Genomic DNA, 25,400 nt, shown 5'->3' on the forward strand with positions numbered 1-25,400 from the left:
TGCATATAACAATTGAAACTTTGACTATTAGAAAAATACATGTTGTAGTTCATCTAATTCAAAGGACATGTCTAGTCACTCCAGGGAGGTTATTGTATCATTTTATTGATACTGTTCCAACCCATCACTGAATACAATGCTGCATTCTGCATGCCACATGAAAGAACCTGAAACAGTCCAATGAGACCTATTAAGAAAATATAGGTACAGAAAATTTGAAATTAGTGAAAAAAATTCTTGAAAACTCATATTCTATTTCTTGTAGTTCACAAAGAGCTTTTCTTTTAATGCTCTGTAAGATAAGATAATACCTAATTTGGTTCTGTCTGAAACTCTTTGCACCAATGAGGGTGCTAATACCAGATCTAAGACCCTAATTCTAGAAACAAACATCCATAATAAAAAATGTACCATATACATTGTACAATTCCTTCAAGACTATAAACTTCTCTACAGTTAAAAGGGTTCAGTCATTAAATGCTTTCAAATGTAATCAGAATATATATATGGGAAGTAGAAACTATGAGCATAGGATTAAGGCAATGGATCTTTTTTTAAGTAACAACGACAGTCAAACTTATGAAATTGTGAATCTATGAGACTAGGATACTGGAAAGCAGATTCAGACAGACATAAGACAGACTATTTTTTTAGTATTGTTAACAACAATAGAATAAAGTTAAAGTGGATAGATTTTTGGTAGCTACCCTGCTACTACCTGTGAAGCTTCAGCCATATTCACCTTCACTTGGCTTGAAGTGCAGCTTTGGTTCCTTATTGATGGCACAGGTTTCGACAGACTCACTGCAATGAATACATTCCACTAGCTGACCTCAGTGCCACTCACTTTATTGTACACCATCAATGAAGCTACTAGCTGAATGGTGACTGCCTTGAGGTTGTATGCAAAAATGTCTAATAATGAACAGTTGTTACCTGGAATTGTTACTGTGGGCAGTATATAGTGAGAGATGTATTAAGATTGTGAAGCTGTTGCATTAATTTCATAGTTTTGCAGTGAATTACTAATTTTATTTACTGATTTGTAGAGGATGTCTCTGGTTTTCTTTTTAGTACAGTACATACCTTGCAACTGTACAGATTTTTGCAGAATGTCCAGATTATTGTGTCATATTTTTGGTCTGTTCCTCATAAAATTTTTTTTTGACAAATCACTGGGATGATTTAAGGATTAAAATCAATAAATAATGACAGCCATTTGAGTTTCAGACTTCATATCCTTCAGAAAATGTATGGTAACACAAATCCTGCTATTCTAGCAACTTTCTAAGTTTATAAGAGCAATATTTAAAATGTGTCCCTATTTTTGGGCCTTTGTTCCCCATTTTGTCAGGTTTTGTCCAGATTTCTTGCAGTAAGAGGGTGAGAGGTATGGTACAGTACCAATTATTTTAAAGAAAATCTTACCAATGGCGCAATTGTGCCTAATAGTTGTATTATAAAACATGACATAAAATAATTATCAATTACAAAAAAAAAAAAACTGGAGAAGTGACAGAATCATGACTGAATATAGAAGCAATATATTGGTCAATCAAAGTACAAAGTCCCCCTCAGAGTCAAACTGGGACCTGTGGTACTTGCTGTGCGGGCAATGAAGTCATCGATAATAATCTGTGGACAAGGAGTGCTTCTCCCACTATGGGAGATGAGTTTAAGATTTGTCTATCTATGACTTGTCACTGTAAGCTAGCTCTGTACTGATATTGTTGAGAGGCAAGCAAGATCTGTTATGTTTGCTTGTGAGTTATGCAAATAAATCATAGGTAAATGGCCTCACCCTTAACTGTTGATTTGATCATTTTTTTCCATTTTTGTTGTTCTCTCCTCTGAAAGCAACATTCCAGTCCCCAAAATAATAACTTCATTAAACAGCCCTTCAGTTTTTTTTAACTTCTTAGAAGCTGTAGAACTCTACCTGCTAACAGACCATTGCACAATTTCTTCTGTCTTTGCGGCTTTACAGACTCACATAAATGTTGATTTCTACTGCAGGCATGCATGGATATAAATTAAACAGTAATGTACCTTCAGTTAGCTACTCCATTTCTTACATCTTTTCAGCATTTTCAGTGTCACCTTCTTCACACAGGTAATACATTTTAAATGTAGCATAATTGCTAGCATACTGTATGTACATTTTATGTTAGACATTGTTAGAATGAACATGGCTAAGCTATAATTTCTCTGATATTGTTCTACTATACTATCCACTGTGATATACATAAATGTATTTCTCCACTGCATGATATACTTTGTTGAAGCAGTACACACTATGTTATATATGATGTATTGTAAGTTGTAAATAAATTGTAGTCTCTCTTTTGTCAAAAATACAAAGACCATAGGCAGATTTGTAATTATTTTCTATACCATGTACTGTAATAATATTTACATTTATGAATCATATCTCATTATGTTTCTTTCTGTAACATATTCAACTGATAGTTCATTCTTGCTGATCATTCTATAACTGTGAAGTTCTTTGTTGGAGCTTTTTTTCCCTGGACCTCATCTGAAGAGGGGCTTTTAGGCCATTTGGATTTTCTCTGTAAACAAATGGAAGTAAATTGACAGCTAAATAAATAAATAAAACTTCCTCGTCTCTTCAGATAAGTGTCCAATTCTGTTAAATTCTCTCCTTATCAAGCTTGATCAATATGGGACATTATTAGATTCCCACTAATATTGGGCTTCTTGATGGTCTCCTTTGTCTGTAAGCTTAGCAGTAACCATACTTAATAGTTTGCATTGTCTGACTAACTGGGCTCGGTATTTGGTCATTTCACCGTGGAGTAACCAAATCAAAATAAACAAACAAAAAAGCAAACAAATGAATAAAACGATAGGCAGGACTGATGGTAATCAAAAATGCAACTAATGTCTCACTCGTAATGTCTGTGATTATTTCACTTTTATTGTACTCCAATAATTTTACACCTGCTTGAAAGGTTTCTTTATTTATGTCTCTATTTCCTATTCCAGTTGTATCTCACCATACTGTCAATGTCACTGATGCTAAAAAAAAAACAAAAAGGATATACTTTCTAAACAGAACAGCAATGAAGGGGCCTGTAGTAAAGTCATACTGTTTAATTAATAGTTTAATCTTACATAGATGATCATTAAATTAATTTCATTTGTACTTGTATTTAATTTTACTATTTTCCCAATACTATCTTTGAAATATTAAGACATCAAACCTAATTCATTCACTTCCACACTTAGAGTTGTCCTTGCAGACAGGTTATATTTCTTGTTAATGTTGTCTTATTGTGGTTTCAAAACAAAATGCAAACATTTCAAAATGAATGTACAAAACACCGGTCAGAAGGTCTCAGAGAAACTTTTGACCAAAACAGATTGCATTATTGTTGGATGAAAACTCTTGCACACCAGTCCCCTTCCCCAGGATACTATAACTACCTTCTAGGTTTTCATTACTCATGGAAACAAAAAATGAGTATTTCCCTTTATAAATGATTTGGTTACTTAGGAACAAGAAATAAGTACTGTGTTTGAATGTATCTGACTTGTACATTTGGGTTTCAGAAAAAAGAATGCCTCCCATCTTAATGTGCATAATACATTTTATGCACATTCTCACTGAGTTGATAGTCAGTAGCTGACTGATGTGGTGTACCAGATGATGTGCAATAGTTTTCAGTTCTTCTTTTAACTGGATTTAAGGATACTTTATTGATACTCAGTCTAGTCATGCGCTGACTAAAGTTATATTACAGTAAAACATAATATTGACAATTACAGTATTCTCCTGAAAGAGTACAAATACAAACATAAATAGATATTAGAATAGAAATTAGAATGTAGACAGAGACAATTGTAATATTTTTCTGAAACACTACAAATGCAAACACAGATTTTAGAATAGAAATTAGTATTTAGACAGAGACAATGTAGAAAGCATGCCTAACAAATTCTATAACCATAATATCCAAGATGCATATCTAGTTTTGCTTTGCAATTTGTTTTGCCATTACATGCTCTTTTCTTATCAGGTAGTACATTCTACTGCTATGTTACTCTCAGGCAATATTGCTATTTTTCTTCAGATCTTATTCAATGGTCATTTAAGCTTTCATGTCATTCATAGAGTTTCTATTCAAACCAAACTTTTGAAAACTAAACTGTCATTTGCTTCCTTGAATACATTGATGAAATTCCTCACTTATCCTAGAGTAAGTGAAAATATTTTCATTTTTCAGCCTTTCTCTTCTATCATAGTTGGTGACCATAATTTGTAGCCATGTTGCAATTTTTCATATGAGGCTGATAAACATATATGTAATCACTTAAAATCTAGTTTTGCAAATTTCATTTAGATGGGAACTGAATGATAATTTCCTATCAACCAACATCTCCAAACCTTTAAATTCAATTTCCTTGATTAATTCTCAATTGTTGACATCACTAGAAGAAATAAAAACTTGTTTTTAACATTTATGGACAAATTATGATCATAAACCCACTGACGTGTCATTGTGAAATAATTTTAAGTTTGTGCTTCATCTGTACTATTTTTATATTTTCTTCATTCCATGCAGTCATACATTATCCACATAGATTGCATGAAATATTGACCTGCTGCCATGGCCAGGATAAGAGCTTTAGAGGCCCTAAGAACTTAAAAGATTTTGGTGCCCCAATTTCAAAATTGCTGCTGTTGCCATAGCATGTGCCTCCCATCTGGTATCACAGAGGGATTTTAAGACACTTTCATACTTTCATTTCCAATACAACCCTTAAGAATTTTCCATCGACTGGTTGAGGTTGAAAAAGGTATAGAACAACGGCACTGTAGAAAAGAAATTAACCTTCTCTTGACAGCAGTCAACAGCACTTTGGTCTACCAGACTTAATGAATGGGCTGCATAGGGCTCATATATAGCAAAACTTGTTTGTTTCTAAAATATTTTGCTGCATCCCCTTATAATGCTCAGACATGTTAGCAGTGTTGTCATGACCTCTACATTTTGAAAAGTTTAGCTTAGAAACTTCACGTAAGTACTGTAATACCTGATTTGCCATTTTCTCACCGGTATGGCTTTTAATTTCCAGAAAGGTTAAAAAGCGTTCATAAGCTGTCCATCTTCTAAGTACCAAAGTACAACATTAACTGATTGATATGTGATACATCTGGTGTTGAATCAGCTGACAAACAAAAATAACCAGAAGATTTTACTTTGTCAACAATGAGCGCATGGACCTTTTCAGCCGTTAATTGAATGAGTTCCTCATAGGTGGTTTTGGACAGGTAAGAAGGATTTCCTTTGCCAATATTTTAATATTTTGAAATGTGACCAGCTAAAATGGATCATACTGGCAAATGAGCTCAAGCAGCTCTAAAAAATCCCCATTCTGCAATGATCCAGATCCTTCTTCTGTTCCTCAAAAAGCCAAGTCATGTTCAGCTAATGTATGAGTAACAGCTATGACACTCCTCAAGATGTTCCTAGTAATTTCACTCTTCCTGAATTTGTTTTTACAACTGCTGCCCCAACCATGTACCTTGTCTGTGAGTGCAAGTTAAGTATGTTATCATAGAGTCTTGGTGAGTAGTGCTTTTTTTCATGATGATCAATTGCAATAGTATTTCACCAATCACTGAACCCTTCTTTTATAACAAAATGTGAGAAATTTTAGGAGTAAACAGTTTACAAACAAAACAGTAAACTGCTCCTGTTGATGGTGAATACAATAACCACTCTCTCTTCTATTTCTCACCATTAGTTTTTGTCCAAATGAAATGTTTTTGTGAACAGTATCTTGCAGGTTTGCCACTATTGAAATGTTGGTAAGACTTGTCAAATAGCCCATTGTGGTGTTGACAGTCACGGGGTCCATAAGCAGTCCAATAAGCCACATCATCATCAGAAAAATCAAGCCACAACCCTGGATCTTTTGCTATTCCTTTTCAGGCTGAATCATTTCAATACCATCACCATGGTCCACTAAACTTTCATTTTCAACAATTATTTCAACCCTAGAATGTCTTGTAAAGCAACTTGAATCAACATTTGCAGTAGAGGTATCAAGAAAATTTACAGGAAAAGTAAGATCAGTAGTAAGACATGCTAGATGAACCTGCTTGTGACACCTCGGTGATTCCAACATCATCATATCTTGAGTTCGAAGTGATCAAAGTGGTATCTGTGTCCGCTTCTGATGACAGAGATCGGTTTTGATCCAGAATCGGTATATCACTTTATGGAACTTGTATGAAGAAATCAGTGAGCTTTGGAGTCTTGGACACTAAATCCAAAGTATTCTCTTCCTTTTTTGATAGTTTTTGCTTTTGTGCGCCACTTAATTGAAAACATTTCATCTTAGTTCTTGGGATCTGTAAAATACAGAAATAAAAAGAATATTTTGTTTGCATATTATGTGGCAATCAACACAGTTACACATATCACAGGCAGAACCATACTAACAATTTAATTATACTCGCTTACAGCTGAATCTTGTGCTTTCATGCTTTAATTAATATAGATCGATTTTGTCTCAATAAATTAGTAGCATCAGCGGAACTTGAACATACATAGTAGCATGTGGATGCAGTCCGCCTTGTGTCACATGATGAAATAAACTTAGTCACTACCACCACCATGTGAGAAAAAAACACTCATGCTGTCCTCACCCCCATCACTATGGCACCACGTACAAAAAATGCACATGACAAAATCACCAGCACCACTTAAATTGACGTAGTGAAATACAAACTCAGTTATCACCACTAGTCCACCACCATGTGATAAATAAAAATCAGAAAATACATCCATAGTCAAAAGCAGCACTATACAGTGTTTGACCATTTTCATGAGTTTCACAACATTTTATAAGCACTGCCAGTCCACAAAATTATGAAACAATAATTACATTATTTATTGTCAGTGTAATGAAAATTGAAAGGAGAAATAGAAAAAAAAAGGAATCATCCTACTTACAAAGTTAAAATGTTAGCACACTGTGCTGTTGGCACACAGCACATGCATCTACAGTAATAAGGGAAATCTGTGAGTGTAAATTCAAAATGTATGGCATTAAAAATATTTATTTTGTTTTCATATAAATTTCTCTTACAAAATTAAATATTTTTCAAATTATCGTACAAAATGTGTATGCTAATGGTATGCTATGTATTACTGTACATGCCATAAAATTATTGTACATGTACGATAATTATCATACATCTGACAATGCTGCTCTGCCCTCTCTCTCAGTGGATAATTGAATGAAACAGCTGACATGATCAAGACAAGGATAATCACGTGAGCCTTGATGGACAGTGTGGCAGTTACCAGATTCTAATTTTGTTTGTTTTCCAAGAATAATATATATTGCTAGCCTCTATTTTTACTATTTTATTATTATTTTTATTATTTTATATATATTTATGTATCTTTTTCATTTATTGTAGGAGCCCTTTTTGTGGAACCTGGTTTAGCTGCAGCATTTGCAGTTTTGCACCATATGGTCCATGGTAAATCCGGCAATGGAAATTCCTGTGGTGCCTTCCTTCCTTTGATGCCCTAAGCACATGCTTATTTTACTTAATGGTTAATCCAGCTCTACCTGCCACTGATCACAGTATCGGAATAACTTGTTTCAAAATAAAAAGAAGCCATTCACTTCTGTATTCATTGTATTCAGCATACAATTGTCTGTTTTCTGACCATTTTAAGTCTCAGTTACTTAAATGGCTAAACAATCATAAGATGGATAACTCTGAGATTAACTTCAGAAAACACAAAATGACAGGCAGTACAGTATTCTATGTATGATATATACTTGCAACCTTTGTTTATAGTGCATGTAGCAGTGCTATAAAAGAATTACAGGTTATTATTACAGGTTATTGTAGACTTATTGCTGCTGGATCGTTTGTGTTAATATTATATATCTTTAATTCCCACAATTCCTTTACCAAAATCTGAAATAAGCTTTTCTATGATTTTATGAGTAGGTGAAAACAGGCTAATAGTCCTACTGTTTTTTTATTTACTCTTTCCTTTGTATTCACAGATTGTTTTTTTAAGTGTCTTTCGTCAGCTTTTTGGTGAGTAGTATTTGCTAAGTGAGCTTTTAAACAGCCATCTCTGAGAACATGTAAGTTTTGTTATTGTCTATTTTAAGTCTCTGCTTTAGATTGCATCCACTCAGGTACCTTTTAATATTTACCCTGGCCAAAAATGTATTTATATATTTGGTGTTGAAGAATGCTGTGCTATACTAGCAAGTCCAATCTGCCTCATGGTTTTGGTGTCATTATTCTTCTTGCTACTGAACTTTTTTACAAATATATTTTGAAACAGTTGTGTTGCTTTCTCTATGGTTTTAATGTCCTATTTTTGAATAAAACTGTATTTATGCGTTATTAGGAAAGGAAAATTCATGTGGGTTATAAAAATGGTTCTTATTCCATTGTTTTCCCAAGTATGCATGAAAGTAAACAGGTAGAAGAACCAGCAATCAAATCAGAGTGAATACAATAAATCTAAATATAAACCCAGAAATGTGTATCATGTCTGTGCAGGGATTCACTTCAGAATCTCTAAAGCCCAAAAATCTTGAATTTCCAAAGACTGAGACCAAAATCTCAAAAGTTCAAAACATTCAAAACTCAAAACACTGAATTTCATAACACTGACAAAAAACACAGGACACAAACACTTACTATATTCCAGCACAACTACATGCAGAAACAAAAGTCAAACCATATTACACTTCTCCAAATATAAGTATGGGGGCAAGCACCCCTGCACCCCCCATGTGGGGGGCTGTGCCCCCGCACCCCCTGCTATTTAATATATCAACTCCAAGATCACACTTCACTACACTAAGATGAGTTATGTTGTAGTATAGCAAGTTAGAAGGGAACATGACTAAGGTTACAACAGGCAATCATGAAGAGCAGAATGGTATGCTTGCCATTTTGTTCTGTGGAGTGCGATCTCTGAGTTGATATATTTAAGTAGCAGGGAGTGTGGGGTGTATAGGGGCTTGCCCCCTCCTTATAGTTGGAGAAGTGTAATATGTTTATCTATGTAGTTGCGCTGGAATATAGTAAGTGTTGGTGTCCTGTGTTTTTTTCAGTGTTTTGAGCTTTCAATGTTTTGAACTTTTGAGATTTTTGTCTCAGTCTTTTGAAATTCAAGATTTTGGGCTTTAGAGATTCTGAAGTGAATCCCTGTGCAGACACAATATTTTTAAACATCTGAATATAGATGAAGGATGTGACGACTATTACTTGTAACTGTTAGTTCTATAGAAACACAGAATAAAAGCACACATTAAGACTAGACACATAAGCCACAAGACAGAGCTGTAACAGTGCTTAGAAAACAATTGATGTCTAAGATGAGTACATACCTCAGCATGCTCAGAATAGGCAGCTGATGCCTCATTATTTAAAGTAAAATGTATATTTGCTATGTAACATCACTAAACTAAGCAGGCCATTATGTAGATGAAAGCAATGTTTTTCTTACGATTTTTATGTTGTCCTATATGTACCGATTTTTTAAGTCTATGTTTGCTTTTAATGGAGTCCTTTATCCTTAACTGCTTTGACTGCTTACCCATGTGACCGGGTTTAAATGGCATAAGAATGGTGCCAGTTTGATTTTCATTCATACACCTGAAGTAGCATTATTGTGAAAGCACTTGTGTTCATTTTTATTAAACTGTTGGAGAACCTGGAGCATTGCCTTTGTTTGTTTTTTACCATTGGATTGTTCTATTTTTACAGAAGCACCTGGATATCGTTGGGATATTTCTGTTTTGTATGTAAGCAAAATATTTGTTTATCTGAGCAATAAAAGGGCCTATTTTGTTAAAAATTAATGAATTTTCAGAGAAATGGGTAATTGCCAGAAAAAGAAACAGAAATAAGTGCGTAATCTGTTTTTAACAGAAACTCAATAAACTAGTTTATGAAAAAAAAGTTATAAGGGTTGTGAGATCTGACTAACTGGTGCTATGATTAAAAAACTTAAAAAAGAGTAGAATGACCTGCTTTAAAAGTATAAGTACTACTTTAGTAAAGCTGAGAAACTGCTAAGAATAAAACAGGACAAGAAGATGAGGGAGAATTCAGATGTGAAAAAAATCAAGAGGTGGATGTGTGTACAATACAAGGGGAAAGACAAATCAGTTGGATGAGTTATAAAAAGAAACACTCTGGAAAATAATGGAAGTTGAGGCTCAAGAACAGGCAAAAATAAGTTCTGAAACATAGATAAATGTTGTTCTTTTCCAGATAACTTGCGTGTGTGTGTGTGTGTGTGTGTGTGTGTGTGTGTGTGTGTGTGTGTGTGTGTGTGTGTATGTGTGAGAGAGAGAGAGAGACTTGGTGGTATTAGAAGAGAGATGCCATCAGAAGAGAAGAAGGAGGTGGGACACAGTGTTTTACATTTTAACTGAAAAGATAAAGAATATCTTAGAACTGATCATAAATACTCATTATGGGCTCTGAAAGGTAAACCTTCTTTAGCTAAGATAATTTACACACTGATCAGCTTCATCCACATGGAGCAGAAATGTTTGAAGAGCTGTGGGTCTGTGAGACACTGAATATTCTGTGAACAAGAACTTTAGTGACTTTGAAATATTGTGAAAATTCTTTGAACAGAAAATGTGGGACAGTGAGGTAAAAGGTTAAGAAAACTAGAGTTGAACTAACTGCTACTTGAAGGCAATTTGTGTATAAACACAAATCATAACTATTGCATGTCTCTGGTACATGTACCTTCCAGTGAGTTCCAAAAGAACAATGGCTGACTTCTGATAGTTCTAAGCTACTTATAGAAAGTTCTTTCATTGTTGTTAATGTCATTGGCGACTTCTAATTCAGATGTTTTCTGACAGATTTTCTTCTGTTTAATTTTCTTTACTGGATTATTAAAATAACTCTTTTAGGTAGAAGATTAAGCTATTCATAACGTTTTACAGTGTCTCTTGCTAATAATTATCTTTAATGGTGAAAAGCTACTCAGTCCACTTCTCTTCCCAAGCTTTTTTAGTCTGGATTCCTTTGATATATAACTACCTTCATAACAATCCTCATTTCCTATGACATTTTATTCAATAATTAATTCTTGAAAAGCCAAGTTTGTATGTCCTGTTTTACCATCCTATAAGCTATATGTACTCCACTTTGTAGGATGTTATCAATTAATTTCTCATTTATCCTATCTGGTTCTAAACAAAATAAATTTGTCACCTGTATCATTTTAACATTTTTGAAGGAAACAATACCCTATAAATGCCATTTTCCCAACCCATGACTCATGACTGCTACTTAAAAATTAAGCTTAAATGAAAAGCACACAGTAAATCTTAGGCAAGACTAGGCCTAAGTAAATGCTGTTAATTAGAGCTTACCATAACATGGACCAAGGGATTCATTACATGGAACCTCATCTAGGATTGTTCATTATGGGACTCTGACTGTGAGCTCCTGGATTAACCAGATATACTTTGAAACAAAGTTTCTGAAGAAGTTTTTACTAATAAAATGAAAGCGCTCATTATAAAATGTTTTTGAGTACTTTATTTTGTTTTGAAGGATACTGGTTGATCCAGGAGCTCACAGTTGGAGTCTCTGCAGACCTGCAGTTTGTTTTTTCCTGTTTTTGGGTTGGTTTGTGTTCTGCTAAGAGTTGCTAGGATTGTTCATTCTTTAAACCTCTTCAACTGACTTTAAGCCATCCTGTACAGTAACAAAACACAAGCAAACCTAACCCCTCACCTGCTGAGCATAAAATTGTTAGGAAATACACTACCAAAACCTGACACTGAAGTGATTCACTTCCTGCCAGTATAATATCCTAACTTTAATTCATCACATCCTCAGCTATCACCTAATATACCTGTCTTTTGATGAACTGTGGATCAGAAAACCTCTGTATTCACTAAAATGTGATTCCACAAAACACTTTTAGTGAACTGTAAGTTGACTGAGTATGATCTTTTAACATGTCTTGCACCTTTTCTAACCTTTGGGAATGTCTATATCTGTATATATATATCTATATAAACCTAGCTATCTGTCTGTCTATCTATGTTTAGCAATATATAGATAAACATATTCTTTAATCTGTGTGTGTTTTCGAGTATGTGCTTGGACGTAAATCTACAAATATCTATCTACCTGTCTGTCTGTCTAGCCACCTGTCATTACAACTATCGATATATAGATATTTTAGTCTGTGAGTATGTGTTGGTGATGAGGAGAGGGTTTAGCCTTATCCAGTTGTTACACTGCTGTTAGATATATGAAATAAACATGACGTGACAGTGATGAATGCCGGTCACAGCCCACTAATTATTGCACTGGCAACAATACACCTCTAATTATCCCAAAAAGAACAAACTGAAAGCCAGCACATTTTAGGAAGGCACTTCATAACTTATGGTGGCCATGGTGCCACTCAGTAAAGGAGATGGTTCAAAATTATAGCTGAGGACAAATACATTAGTTGAACTGGATGAAAAACATAATTACGAGCTCATACATTTTATATTCAAATGCGTAATAGACTCATAAAAGGATTATTTGAGTTGAAACCTAGTAATCAAGCAATATTTTTTACTTCTACAGTATGCTAGATCTCTTCTGGCATTATACCCTTCTGCTTACACGAATATTATGCATATCTTTCTACATCCTTTTTCGCTGGAATGTTGATACCTACAATTGCTATGAAATATAGATTGCTCAGATGCAACTGCCAGATATGAGACTCTCTCAATTTTCATATGACATTTTCTAATACACTTGGTAACAATAAATTCGTGTCTACTGATATGGCCCAGCAGAAGACAGTTTAGATCAGGAGGATCCTTCCTCAGCTGAGTCTATTGTGTTTACGATACTAATTATGCATTGGTAAATTGTGTTTGTGCACAGGAATGCCATTATGACTGCCTTACTGCAACGCAGCCTCTGGAAAAAAGTGTTCTATGAAAGGAGTAAGAGTATGTTGCATTTGTAGGGAGAGCAAACACTGCAAACCTTGTTGAAGTGTTACAATAGCCTGTCCGACAGGTGCAGTGTTGTATGATTTCAATCCCTTTCTGCTGTACTTTTGCAGAGCTTCACCTACGCAGCCGGTAAATGTCTAGGCATTAGTAAAGATGGATGTTGAAATCAGAGAATTTTGAATGAGTGAAACACAGGAAAGTGCAAAGCAGCTGCTGGACAGATAAACTTCATTATAGTAATACTACTGCATTCTTACAGCTACTGTTAATATTGTTGAAAACTGACAGGTTCATTTTCAGTAGAATAAATGTAAAGAAATATATATAGAGATAACAGAGCAGTGTGAAATTAGATGTGTTGGGCCTAGAGAGCCAAAACAGCATTGGGCAATAAACCTATAAACCTATAAAAGAAAAATCTGAAGTGAATAATGAAAATTGTATCAGCAACTGCACAGTGTTTTCACTTTTGTAATCAAAGGAACAGCTGATTATAAAACAGGAGTGTACCAGCTTCATTGTATGATTTTATTAGTCTTGTAAAATGGATGTCTTTTTTTCTTAAGGAAATACAAAACCAGTTATTGGCTTTCCCTTCTGATGACCATATGGTTTGCTGTTATTAAATGTGTCCTACAGGAAGTTAGTTGGCATTAAACCTCAAAGAAATAAAAAAAAGTTCTACACCACATTTAATATTATAGCAGATGTTAATAAACTACATCCTGTGTGTATCCCTATTCTTTCAAGTATATTTTTATTTTCAGAAAGTGTTTTCTACTACAGTTCAAAGAAACACTGGTGTAATTCCATAGTGTTATGATGTCCGTCATAAATAAAACTAGTTTTTAAACAAACATCTGCCTGTTTTCATGTTTCTGAAAATGAATAGTTTAGTATTTAAGATGGCAAGGTATACAAAGAAATTTCTCACAATATAATTGACTTGTAAGGTGGATTTCAAGACCCCTATGATAACATACATTATTCAGGAAACTGAAGTGCTTACAAATGCTCTTGGAGAAATCACTCTTGATACAAGGAAATGGTAGAAGAATAAAAGAGTAAAATCTAATACATTTTGAGTTGTTGTGACCCCTAAAGATAGCTGTATAATGTAATGGGAATTCTATGAAGGCGATTTTAATCTGCTGACTAAACCATAAGTTATTGTATCACAACATGGCACAATATAGCAGTGATATGGAACATTCAACATAGGATATACTGGAACCAGTAAACCAAAGGTAAAAACACCAACAGATAAACACAGAAAAAAGTCTCCGGCACAATGAAGGTTATCCATGTGTTGGTAAAGCAGGCAGACCACTCGAGAGATAAACAAATACTTTAATCCAGGAAATCACTTCAACAAACAAAAACCAAAGTCCAAAACCAGTAGCATAAATCGATTAAGCGCTTTCGTCTCCTTACAGCGGAGACTTCATCAGAATGAATTGTATATCTCGACCATGCTTTTTATACATTCACCATTTTACTAATTGACAGTCATAAAATTAAATGCCATCAGCCTTAAAGCCATAGCGCTACATAAACTAAAAACTGCTGTTAGAGGATGAAGTCCATTTAAAAAGACGTGGTATTGAATATTTGTTCCTAACGAAGCAAGTTAACTACCCTAGAAGAAACAAAAAATATATATATAACAGTCACAGGCTGCAATTTAAAATAAGGTTTACATTGAGATGTAGTACACAGTCTTAAAATGTATTAAATTAGTAAATCTAAATTCCTATGCGTTCCTAAACAAATTCATACAGGATCTGTTACTAAAATACCAAGTCATCATTTTCAGGGAAGCCTAACACTCTATCAAAATTACACAAAAAACCTAAGAAATTTGTTAAAATTAAGTATAAAACTAAAAATTGATGCTTAGATAATAAGTCGGTTAAAATAGAACCTGTTTTCATATATATTGATTTCATCGTGCTCAACAAAATAACCGAGTCATCAAATAATTACTTGAACATGTAAATACAAAAGTATGCTATATATACTTATAAATACATAACAATAAATATAAATAAGTAAATAATTAGATAAATAAATATGTATTGATGACTCTTACATGTAAATATGTAAATATCTAAGTAAATATAAATACATAAATATATAAATATATAGATAAATATATAAATATATAAATAAATAGGTTATACATGAATAATCAACTGAAAAAATTGGAAAATGTACATATTTGGAAAGCGTGTTTTTTATTACTATTGATGTTAAAGAATTATTCTCTGTTATTCCTCAGGACATTGGGATGGAGTGGTTTGAGAAGGTATTATTGGAAATGGACTGGCTCTCAACTTTGGACTTTAGAAATGTTTTATTGAATATGGAACTTGTTTTAAAATATAATTTTATATACTTTGAGGGTGATTATTATCACCAGAAGGAAGGGGTGGCCATGGGGTCAGCCTGTGCCCCTATCTTTGCAAATACCATCATGTTGTACTGGGAGAGGCATTTTATTTTTAACACTGAATACAAACAGCACATAGTGGAATACTACAGGTTTTTGGATGACATTTTCATCCTATGGAAAGGTACAAGGCAAGAAATAGATGTGTTTGTAGGGTACATTAATAGCACAACGTCATTTTTGAAATTTACACACAATATTGATACTGACAAAACGCATTTTTTGGATATTAGACTTATTAAGGATAGGACAAATAAATGTTATAAATCCCATATATATAGGAAGGAACACTTTTCCAATGCCTATCTGCACTACAACAGTGATCATCCTAAGCAGTTAAAGAAAAATATAGTTAAGGGCCAGATGATTAGGATGGCCAGAATGATTTCAGACAATGCCGAATTTGCCAAGGAGATCACTTTTCTTGAAGGCCTATTTAAGGAAAGGGGGTACCCTATGGATCTTGTTTCCTCAGTAAAAGAATATGTGGTTTTAGGGAGAAATACAAGAAAATATATTCCACTTTTAAATTCAGAAGCTGAGGTTATTGAAAATCCAGTTGAAAATGTTAATACCATGATGGTTGAAGAAATTAAATATACACCATATCTAACTACAACCTACTTCTATGGTGCAGGGTGGTTTAGAAGAAGTATGAATGAAATTTGGGATATGTTTAAAAACGTGGCCACTAGAACCGAGGTTTTTAAGAATAATTTGAAATTTAGTTTTAGAAGAAATTTTAATATAAAGAATATAGTGGAAAGGAAAGGGACTTATGTAGATGGGGCCAGTAGGAAACACGGAACTTTTAAGTGCGGTAGGTGTGCCCAATGTTCATACATTTATGAGAACAAGGAAGTTAGTATATCTAGTATTCCCCTCAAGTTAATATCCAAACATTATAGTAGTTGTTATACAAAAGGAGTAGTGTATTTAGTGTTTTGTAAAGAATGTGAAAGCTATTATGTTGGAAAAACAGAAAGAAAATTAAAAAATAGAATTTATGAACACATTAGAGATATTAACAGACGTAATGAGAACAATGCCTTATATAGGCATGTGATCAAATGTGAAAAAGCTGATTTTAAATTCTGGGTTCTTGAGGTGGTGGGACATTTAGAGAGAGGAGGTGATTGGGAAACCAAGGTAGAATACAGAGAAATGATTTGGCAGCTAAAACTGAATGCATGTTGTGATAAAGGTTTAAATGACCACATCTCTATTACCCCAGCACTTAAAATATTGGCCGCAGATCCTAAATTAACAAAATAACAAAATAATAAAATTAAATAATAAAAGTAAGCCCCATTTTTCTGGTATTTCATTTTTACCTATATACTATTACACATTTTTTCAATTGATTATTCATGTATAACCTATTTATTTATATATTTATATATTTATCTATATATTTATATATTTATGTATTTATATTTACTTAGATATTTACATATTTACATGTAAGAGTCATCAATACATATTTATTTATCTAATTATTTACTTATTTATATTTATTGTTATGTATTTATAAGTATATATAGCATACTTTTGTATTTACATGTTCAAGTTATTATCTGATGACTCGTTCATTTTGTTGAGCATGATGAAATCCATATGTATGATAATAGGTTTATTTTAACTGACTTATTATCTAATCATCAATTTTTATTTTTATACTTAATTTTAATAAATTTCTTAGGTTTTTTATGTATTTTTGATAGAGTGTTAGGCTTCCCTGAAAATGATGGCTTGGTATTTTAGTAATAGGTCCTATATGAGTTTGAACGCACAAGAATTTAGATTTACTAAGTTAATACATTTTAAGACTGTGTACTACAGCTGAATGCAAACATTATTTTAAATTGCAGCCTGTGACTGTTATATACATATATATATTTTTTGTTTCTTCTAGTGTAGTTAACTTGCTCCGTTATGAACAAATATTCAATACTATGTCTTTTTAAATGGACTTTATCCCCTGACAACAGTTTTTAGTTTTTGTAGCGCTATGGCTTTAAGGCTGATGGCGTTTAATTTTATGATTGTTAATTAGCAAAATGGTGAATGTATAAAAAGCATGGTCGAGATATACAATTCATTCTGATGAAGTCTCCGCTGTAAGGAGACGAAAGCGCTTAATCGATTTATGCTACTGGTTTTGGACTTTGGTTTTTGTTTGTTGAAGTGATTTCCTGGATTAAAGTATTTGTTTATCTCTCGAGTGGTCTGCCTGCTTTACCAACACAAGGATAACCTTCATTGTGCCGGAGACTTTTTTCTGTGTTTATATACTGGAACCAAATGAATCATTGAACAGCGCAATTTTACAATAATGGAGAGCAGCCAGGATAACATCGGAGGCTGACACACTGAGCCACACAAAGCAGCTAGTTGGTAACCCAGATTTGACTGCAAGCTGCTTCAGCAAGTCGTGTGACATCAAAAGAGGAAGAAGCCATTTCAGCGTATCAGAAATGGTATGTAGAAATTTCAAAAAAGGGAGAAGGTGATTTTAGCTTTGTTTTCCATCGTTTTCCTCTTTTCTAAGCATGTGCAGTATCACAGTACAGACTTGCCTCCTTATTAAAAGATCTCTGTATGCGATGCAATGGTGAGAGTGTTACTGTTTGGAGTGAATCACTTCCTGAGGGTTTAAACATTTTACTTTTGATCAATCATGTGTCAATTGGAATGAAATGCAATTTATCAGAAAATCTCAATTAGTCAGGTGGGTATATATTAAGGCTGTGTGTTGTGTTGATGCAGTATTCTTCACATTACAACTAAATGTGTACTGCAACAGTGTATGTCACATCACAAAGCAAACATGACACAGTTTGGGTGATGTGGTGATACATTGGTTTTCAAGGGGCATACAAGTAAATAAGTCACATATATAAAGTAAACATCAAAGGAGAGCACAAAATGGCCTGGAGGCATCATTATGACAAGCTGCTAGGGTGATGCCATTTTGCAAAAATGAGACTGATAAAACCAGTTGAGGTATATGACAATGCTAGTGTCAACCACAGGTTTACTATCAAAGGCACAAAAATCACTTACGCAAACTGTAATTTCCACGACAAATAATGTTGACTCATACATATTAATAGATTGTATGGTCGACGCAACAAAGTTGACAAATTCTGTCGACCATAGTTTTATAAATCCCCCATTCACATCAATACTATGAATCACTGCCCTGTGTACGTCCTTCTAAACGGATGTACACATGAACATCGACATTCCGACTGTCGCTCCTACCATGGTTGAGGAGGAGGTCGTACATGTCAACGTCGACCTTTTGACTATAAACAGTCAACCAGATCAGCAAATAGAAATACCAGAACAATCCCAATCAAACTGATGCAATAGTATGTATACACATTAACAAGCTTTTCTAGACACTTCTTCAACTAAGTTGATTTTGGGAACATCCATATTGTTGCTCAAATTTATCTTCTGTTCTTTCTAAAAATCTGTGTTTTTTAAATAAAAATGATGGCTTGCAGACAAAACTAATTATTGCAAACACAGGCTTGTTTTACTTCAAAACTCACATTACATCAGATTATTTTATGCTATTAGTGCTCCAGGTTAGTAATGCCAGCATTTAAAAATGCCCTTAACATAAGGCCTTTGTACCTGAATCTGGAGGCAAAAGATTGAGAGCTATGTGACCAGAACTTCCACAACACATTTAGTCACAAGTGCAACAAAAAGGCAGTCTGCTCTACATGTGCTGAGCATAGATACAAGGGACATGCACAACTATATTCATGAAGAACAATCACTTATTAAAAGATTGGCATCAAATGCATGGCTAAATTTTTATTAGTCTACACAGTTGTTCATGTATGTTAATAGGTATAACATAATGAATTTTACTTTTTGTAGTGAGTTGCTTTTACAAACGACACATACAGTGCTTTTAAGAGCATTTAATGTGTACGGCCTCTGTCATAGATTATGAGGGCAGACTAGGACTGCTGGGCACACTTGGTTTGCACTCTCTCACCACCAGATACATAATGTAAAATATGGTATTAAGGAAGTATTGTGGTAGAGTACAAATGAACCTTCTGAAATAAATTAACTGTATAGTCATATAAGGGTAAGAGCAATGGAATCAAAAGGAAAGTGACAGGAAGCAGGATAATATTGGATTTTAGAACTCCTCTGAAAAAAAGAAAACATATCCTGAATTGATTGTCCAAACTATTGTAGTAAGACAAAGGAGGAAACTATACTTACAAATCAAAGTACCCTGAAGAGTGCTTCAGACTCCAGAGCAGCAGCATAGGAAACTGATCACAATCTCCAAACATTGAACCTCAAAATGTCTAAAAAATTACACTGAAAGCACAAAAACAGTAGAACTCATAATACTGAGCAACCTTTAGCACTGTGCAACAGGCTGTTAAGTAGAAATCAGAGCTTTCGCAAACAAATTTTAAGAATTCTGTAATCACTCCAAATTGTCCACTTTTCTATTTCCCAGAATTTGTGAATGTTGCATCTTTCGGCTTTTCCCGGTTAGGGGTCGCCACAGCGGAACTCCGGTCCGCTAATGATCGGCAGTAGATTTTTACGTACCGACTTGCCAGGCCTGACGCACAACCTTCAACGAAGGTATGCCCATTCACGCATGTCTCCACCCAGAAGACGCTTTAGCTGAGAATCGAACAGGACAGTGTCTTACTGTGAGGCGACAACGCTACCGCAGCACCACTACCGCAACAAACATACAAATAAATATCCACTTTGAAATGGTGAAATAAACTCAACAGTTGATAAGGATAGATTGTAATATGTGTTGTAGTCATGTAATCCTTTCCTAAGAAGAATTAACAATTCTGGTAAAAAAAAAAAAAAATCAGTATGAAATTTTTTACATAGATGGATACCTACTTGATACTGTATCTTTCTGCTAACTAAATAAAAATCATGCTCTCTGAAATGTGGTCAGAAATTTCAAGTTGTTCTTCAGACTGGGTCATCTCTCTATAGAAAGGACAACTTGCCTGCCTGATTTTTAGTCTAAAAAGAATTGCACTTGTCTTCATGAGTTCAGATTAGATTTCTGGTATGTAAAAGTATATTTATTTTGCCAGGCTTGATGAAGGCTAGTATCTATCATTTTAGAGGTAATATTTTTGATGGAGGTTATGGTGATCAGACATTTCTCTCCCACACCTTTGGCGACCTTGGAGTTGATTTTTCTAAACTGGTGTTCAGGAAATACAACCCCAGTGTAGGTAATTTGTGGGTATGCTCTTCCGCAATGAATACTGATTTTTTTGTATGTATCTTGGCTGGTTTTTGTGGTGCTTTTCTCCAGGTTTACCATTGAAAATGCATTCTTTAGAGCACCAAGATTCGCTGGACAACCATACACCTGTAAAATGCACTAAATAGAAGCAGTTAATAAAGCCAATTAAGTGGTATTAAAAATAAAACTGTGGCTGTACTACATACCAGCCAAGTTTGAATAGCAGCTGGGTCAGATGAGAGTAAGCTGCCACTGTTGTCTCGTCCATGCTAAGGGCGATAGGCAGTCTTGACACCAAGCAGGAGCACTTGATATTACCAGACAGAGTTCAAATCTGCCTTCCCATCTGTGACACCCGTGCACTGGCCCAGCAATCAAGGAGCCTCAATCCTCACAACTAACACCAGTGAGGGGCATCCATATAGGGAAAGGATAACAAATACACACAGTAAAGTACAATTTCCCTTAAGAGCACACAGAGAGTCTGGGGCTGGTTATTTGCATTCTCTTCAGGTCCCCAATAAGACTCCCCACTGGCACAGCTATAGGGTCCAGATCTCAGCCAGCTGGGCAAGTTAAAACCTCCAGCACCCTCTCTGTCCAACCAGTGCTTCATGTCCCTGCCCAAGTAGCTGACACACACACACTTTGAGATAAGAGTTTATACAACCACACAGACACTCCTGGGGAAGGCTGGCACAGGTTCTCCAGCTGTGCCCCTTTTACCCAGACTATATGGTAGAAATCACTGCCACTGCCCAGCTAATATTTATCAGCTACTCAAAGGCCTTTCTGAAAGGGTTTCTAATTATTACTGTGTAATATTATTATCCAAATGGTAAGTGTGACTAAACAGTCAAGGCTTATTAGAGTGACTTGGTACAGTATCACTATATACATGCAATGTACTCTAGAGCTTAAATTAACTCTACATAAAACAGCCACAGTTGAAAGGTTTAAAAATATTTAGTAATAAATAATAAAAACACAAGACAATACTTCTTACTACACAGTGCTAGTCAAGAGTTCAGAGATCACAGAGAAATACTTAAAATAATACCATAGAGAAGTTCTGACATCAACACAGAAAAGCACTTAGCCTAATATTCCTAATTCCTAGCTATTTCTAAGAGAAAACACAGTTCTAAAATAATTTACATCTAGAGAAAAACAGTGCTGGTGATGTTGGATGTTCTCAAGACAAAATTCTCTGAGCTCTCTGATTCTCTGTCTTTAAATTGATAACACAGAACTGCTTCACATGACATCATTCTTCATACTTCTCTGGTGTTTCAAGGCTAACAGAAACTACATTTACGTTCTTTACACCTGGTCAGAAGCCACAGAAATAAAGGACATTGATACATGCAAATTCTAGCCATAACTCTGGTCTTAAAACAATAGGCAGGATGCCTTCCTCTAGACATATCTGCTCTGAATTTTGACATCAAAGACAGTCATGAAATGCTTGACTTAGCTTTCTTACAGCAGAGTGCACTGTTGTTACATTTTTGCAGTTCAATAACTAATACAGTCTTTTCACATTTAGGAGAACAAGTCTGTGGCTTACATTAATATTTACAAATGACAGAATTATTTATAGAATTCTATCTGGCTAGGCTGACAGCTGTCACCTATCTTCACACATCCCTCCCCCCTGGTGAACTCAAGCTAGTTTTTCAAGTGACCCTTGAGAAACGTTGCTTGAGAGGGTTAGGTCTGTCTGAGTATACATTACCCCATTCCCTGTCTTGAGAGCCCATCTGCATTGGAATTGCTAATCCTACTGCTGTGCTGCACTGACATATCATATGCTTGCAACCATACACTCCATTTAGCAACTTGGCATTTTGCAAGCTGGCTTTGTTTAACCATGTTAGTGGGTTGTGATCTGTTGCTACAGTGAATTTTCTTTAATACAGATAAGGCTGTAGTTTCTGTAGTGTCCACACTATGGCCAGACATTCCTTTTCTACAGCTGCGTAGCATTCCTCCCTAGGTTGGAGCCTGCAACTGAGATAAACCACTGGGTGCTCTTCTCCCTCTGAAGATATCTGGCTAAGTACAGACCCCACCCCATGGTTTGAAGCATCCACCTGCATAACAAATTCTTTGCTGTAATCTGGACTGGGAAACACAGGGGGTCCTCCCAAAGCTTCATTAAGCTTCTGGAATGCCTGCTCACATACTGTGGTCCACACTACCTTATCTGGCCTGTTATTCCTTGTCAGGTCTGTGAAGGGAGCAGCTATGGTACTATAACCGGGGAAGAACTCTCTGTAGTACCCTATTGCCCCTAAGAATGCCCTCACCTGCTTTTTGGTAACAGGTGCAGGCCATGCCTGAATGGCTTCTATTTTGGCAATTTCTGGCCTGATCTTACCACTCCCCACTCTGTGCCCCAGGTAGGAGACCTCTGCCATACCCACCTGACATTTGCTCGGCTTAATGGTCAACCCTGCCTTATATAGTCTGCCCAGCACCTCCCTGACATGTTGAAGGTGCTCTTGCCAGAAATGGCTGTAGATGGCATTATCATCTAGGTACGCAAGGGCAAAACCACCTGCTCCTGCTAGGATATGATCTACCAGCCTCTGAAAAGTTGCTGGGGCATTGTTCATCCCAAAGGGCATCTTTGTGAACTCATACAAGCTAAAAGGAGTCACAAAGGCTGACCTCTCTTTAGTACTGGCAGTCAAGGGCACCTGCCAGTAACCTTTGGTAAGATCAATGGTTGTAAGATACTTAGCCCCACCCAGCTGCTCTAGAGCCTCATCTGCTTAGGCATAGGGTAAGCATCTGACTCTGTGTGACTATTTAATTTCCTGTAGTCCGTACAGAACCTGGTGCTGCCATCCTTCTTTGGCACCAGCACCACTGGGGAGGCCCAGGGACTGTTGGACTCTTGAATTACCCCTAGTTCCAACATCTCCTGTATCTCCTTCCTCAGAGTCTGTTTGACTCTCTCAAGCACCCTATAAGGGGCCTGCCTAATAGGACTTTGGGCTCCTGTATCCACCTGGTCCTGCACCAGGTGGGTGCACCCTGGTTTCCCAGAGAACATGTCCCCAAATACCTGTAACGCTGCTCGGATTTCTCAAAACTGGGTAGGAGATAGCTGCTGGGACATTGCTACCCTTTCCACTGAGGTGTCAGTCCGAACCTCACTGAGGAGATTAGTCACCAGATCTCCTTCAGACTGCTTCTGCAATCTACTGCAAATGCTCAGCACAAGGGTCTCCCTATCATGGTAAGGCTTCATCATGTTAACATGGTGCAATTTCTGCCCCTGCCTTCTGCCTAGCAGTTCCACCATGTAGTTAAAATCACTTACCTTTCTTACCACCTTGTAGAGTCCCTCCCACGCTGTTTACAGCTTGTTGTGTCTGACACGAATGTGAACCATTACCTGCTGCCCCACAGCATACTCTCTAGCTTGAGCATTCCTGTCATACCAGACCTTTTTCTGTTGTTGGGCTTCTTCCAGGTTCTCCTGGGCCAAGACAATGAGTTCCTTGAGACTTGTCCTGAGGTTTAGGACATATGACACAACAGACTCCTTGTGAAGTTCACACTCACCTTCCCTCTCATCTTGAATTAAATCTAGAGGTCCTCTCACCCTATGCCCATACAACAACTCAAAGGGTGAAAACCCTGTGGATTCCTGGGGAACCTCTGTGTAAGCAAACAACAGATGGGGCAAATATTTGTCCCACTCCCTCTTGAACTGGTCTGCAAATGCCCATAGCATGGACTTGATCATAGAGTTTAACCTCTCAACAAGACCATTAGTCTGGGGATGGTAGGGGGTGGTCTTCAGGTGCTTCACTGCATGGTACTTCCCATACAAGTCAGCAGGTCTGACATGAAATTGGCACCTCTGTCAGTCATTATTTCTTTTGGGAAACCTACCCTGCTGAAAATCTCTAACAAAGCATTTGCCACCTTTTCTGCCTCAATAAAAGACCTCTGCCTCCACTGCCTCAGGGTATCATGTAGCATAATCCACTACCACTAGGATATACTTTTTCCCCTGTGGAACTTGGGGTACTCAGAGGCCCCACAATATCTATAGATACCCTCTGAAATGGCTCCTCAATCACAGGCAAAGGCATCAAAGGAGCTCTCACCTTGTCTCCTGCCTTACCTACTTTTTGGCACTGCTCACAGGTCCTGCACTTCCCTGTTACATCTCTGGAAATTCCAGGCCAATAAAAGTTCTGCATAATATGTCTCTTTGTATGTTTTATGCCCATATGACCTGCAAAGGGAATATCATGGGCTATGGCTAAAAGCCCCAGATGGTAGGCTCTAGGCACTGCCAACAGCTGTACCCTCTCACCTTCTAGCCCTCCCTTAGGGGTCCACTCTCTATACAGTAATCCTTTGTCCCAGTATACAGAATCCCCCTTTCCTTGAGAATCAGGTGCCTTCCTAACTACCTGTCTCAGGCCTTGCAATGTAGGGTCTGAGCCTGTCTCAACTCTCTCTTTGTAACCCTTCCCAGCTCCCCTTCCACAGGATGTCTGGCATCCTCTGACAGTGGTGCCTCACTGTCAGCCTGGGTACTACTACTACTCACCTCTGCCTTTGCAGCCACTCTGTCCAATGGAACATCAGTACCCACAAGCAGTTGTGGCTCATTTT

General features: G+C 36.1%; 1 long non-coding RNA gene across 1 annotated transcript in view; it reads right to left on the bottom strand.

The window, feature by feature from the left end:
• Nucleotides 1-2,916: 2,916 nt before the first annotated feature.
• The window catches only part of LOC122811142, a 381,494-nt gene continuing 359,010 nt past the window's right edge, over nt 2,917-25,400 (bottom strand). The window contains exon 2 of the long non-coding RNA XR_006366215.1: nt 2,917-6,382. This is a non-coding gene — a long non-coding RNA (uncharacterized LOC122811142). The remainder of the gene's footprint in view (nt 6,383-25,400) is intronic.

Source organism: Protopterus annectens, chromosome 9.part0 (assembly GCF_019279795.1).
Source record: "Protopterus annectens isolate FY-2018-M chromosome 9.part0, PAN1.0, whole genome shotgun sequence".
Classification (NCBI taxonomy): Eukaryota; Metazoa; Chordata; order Ceratodontiformes; family Protopteridae; genus Protopterus; species Protopterus annectens.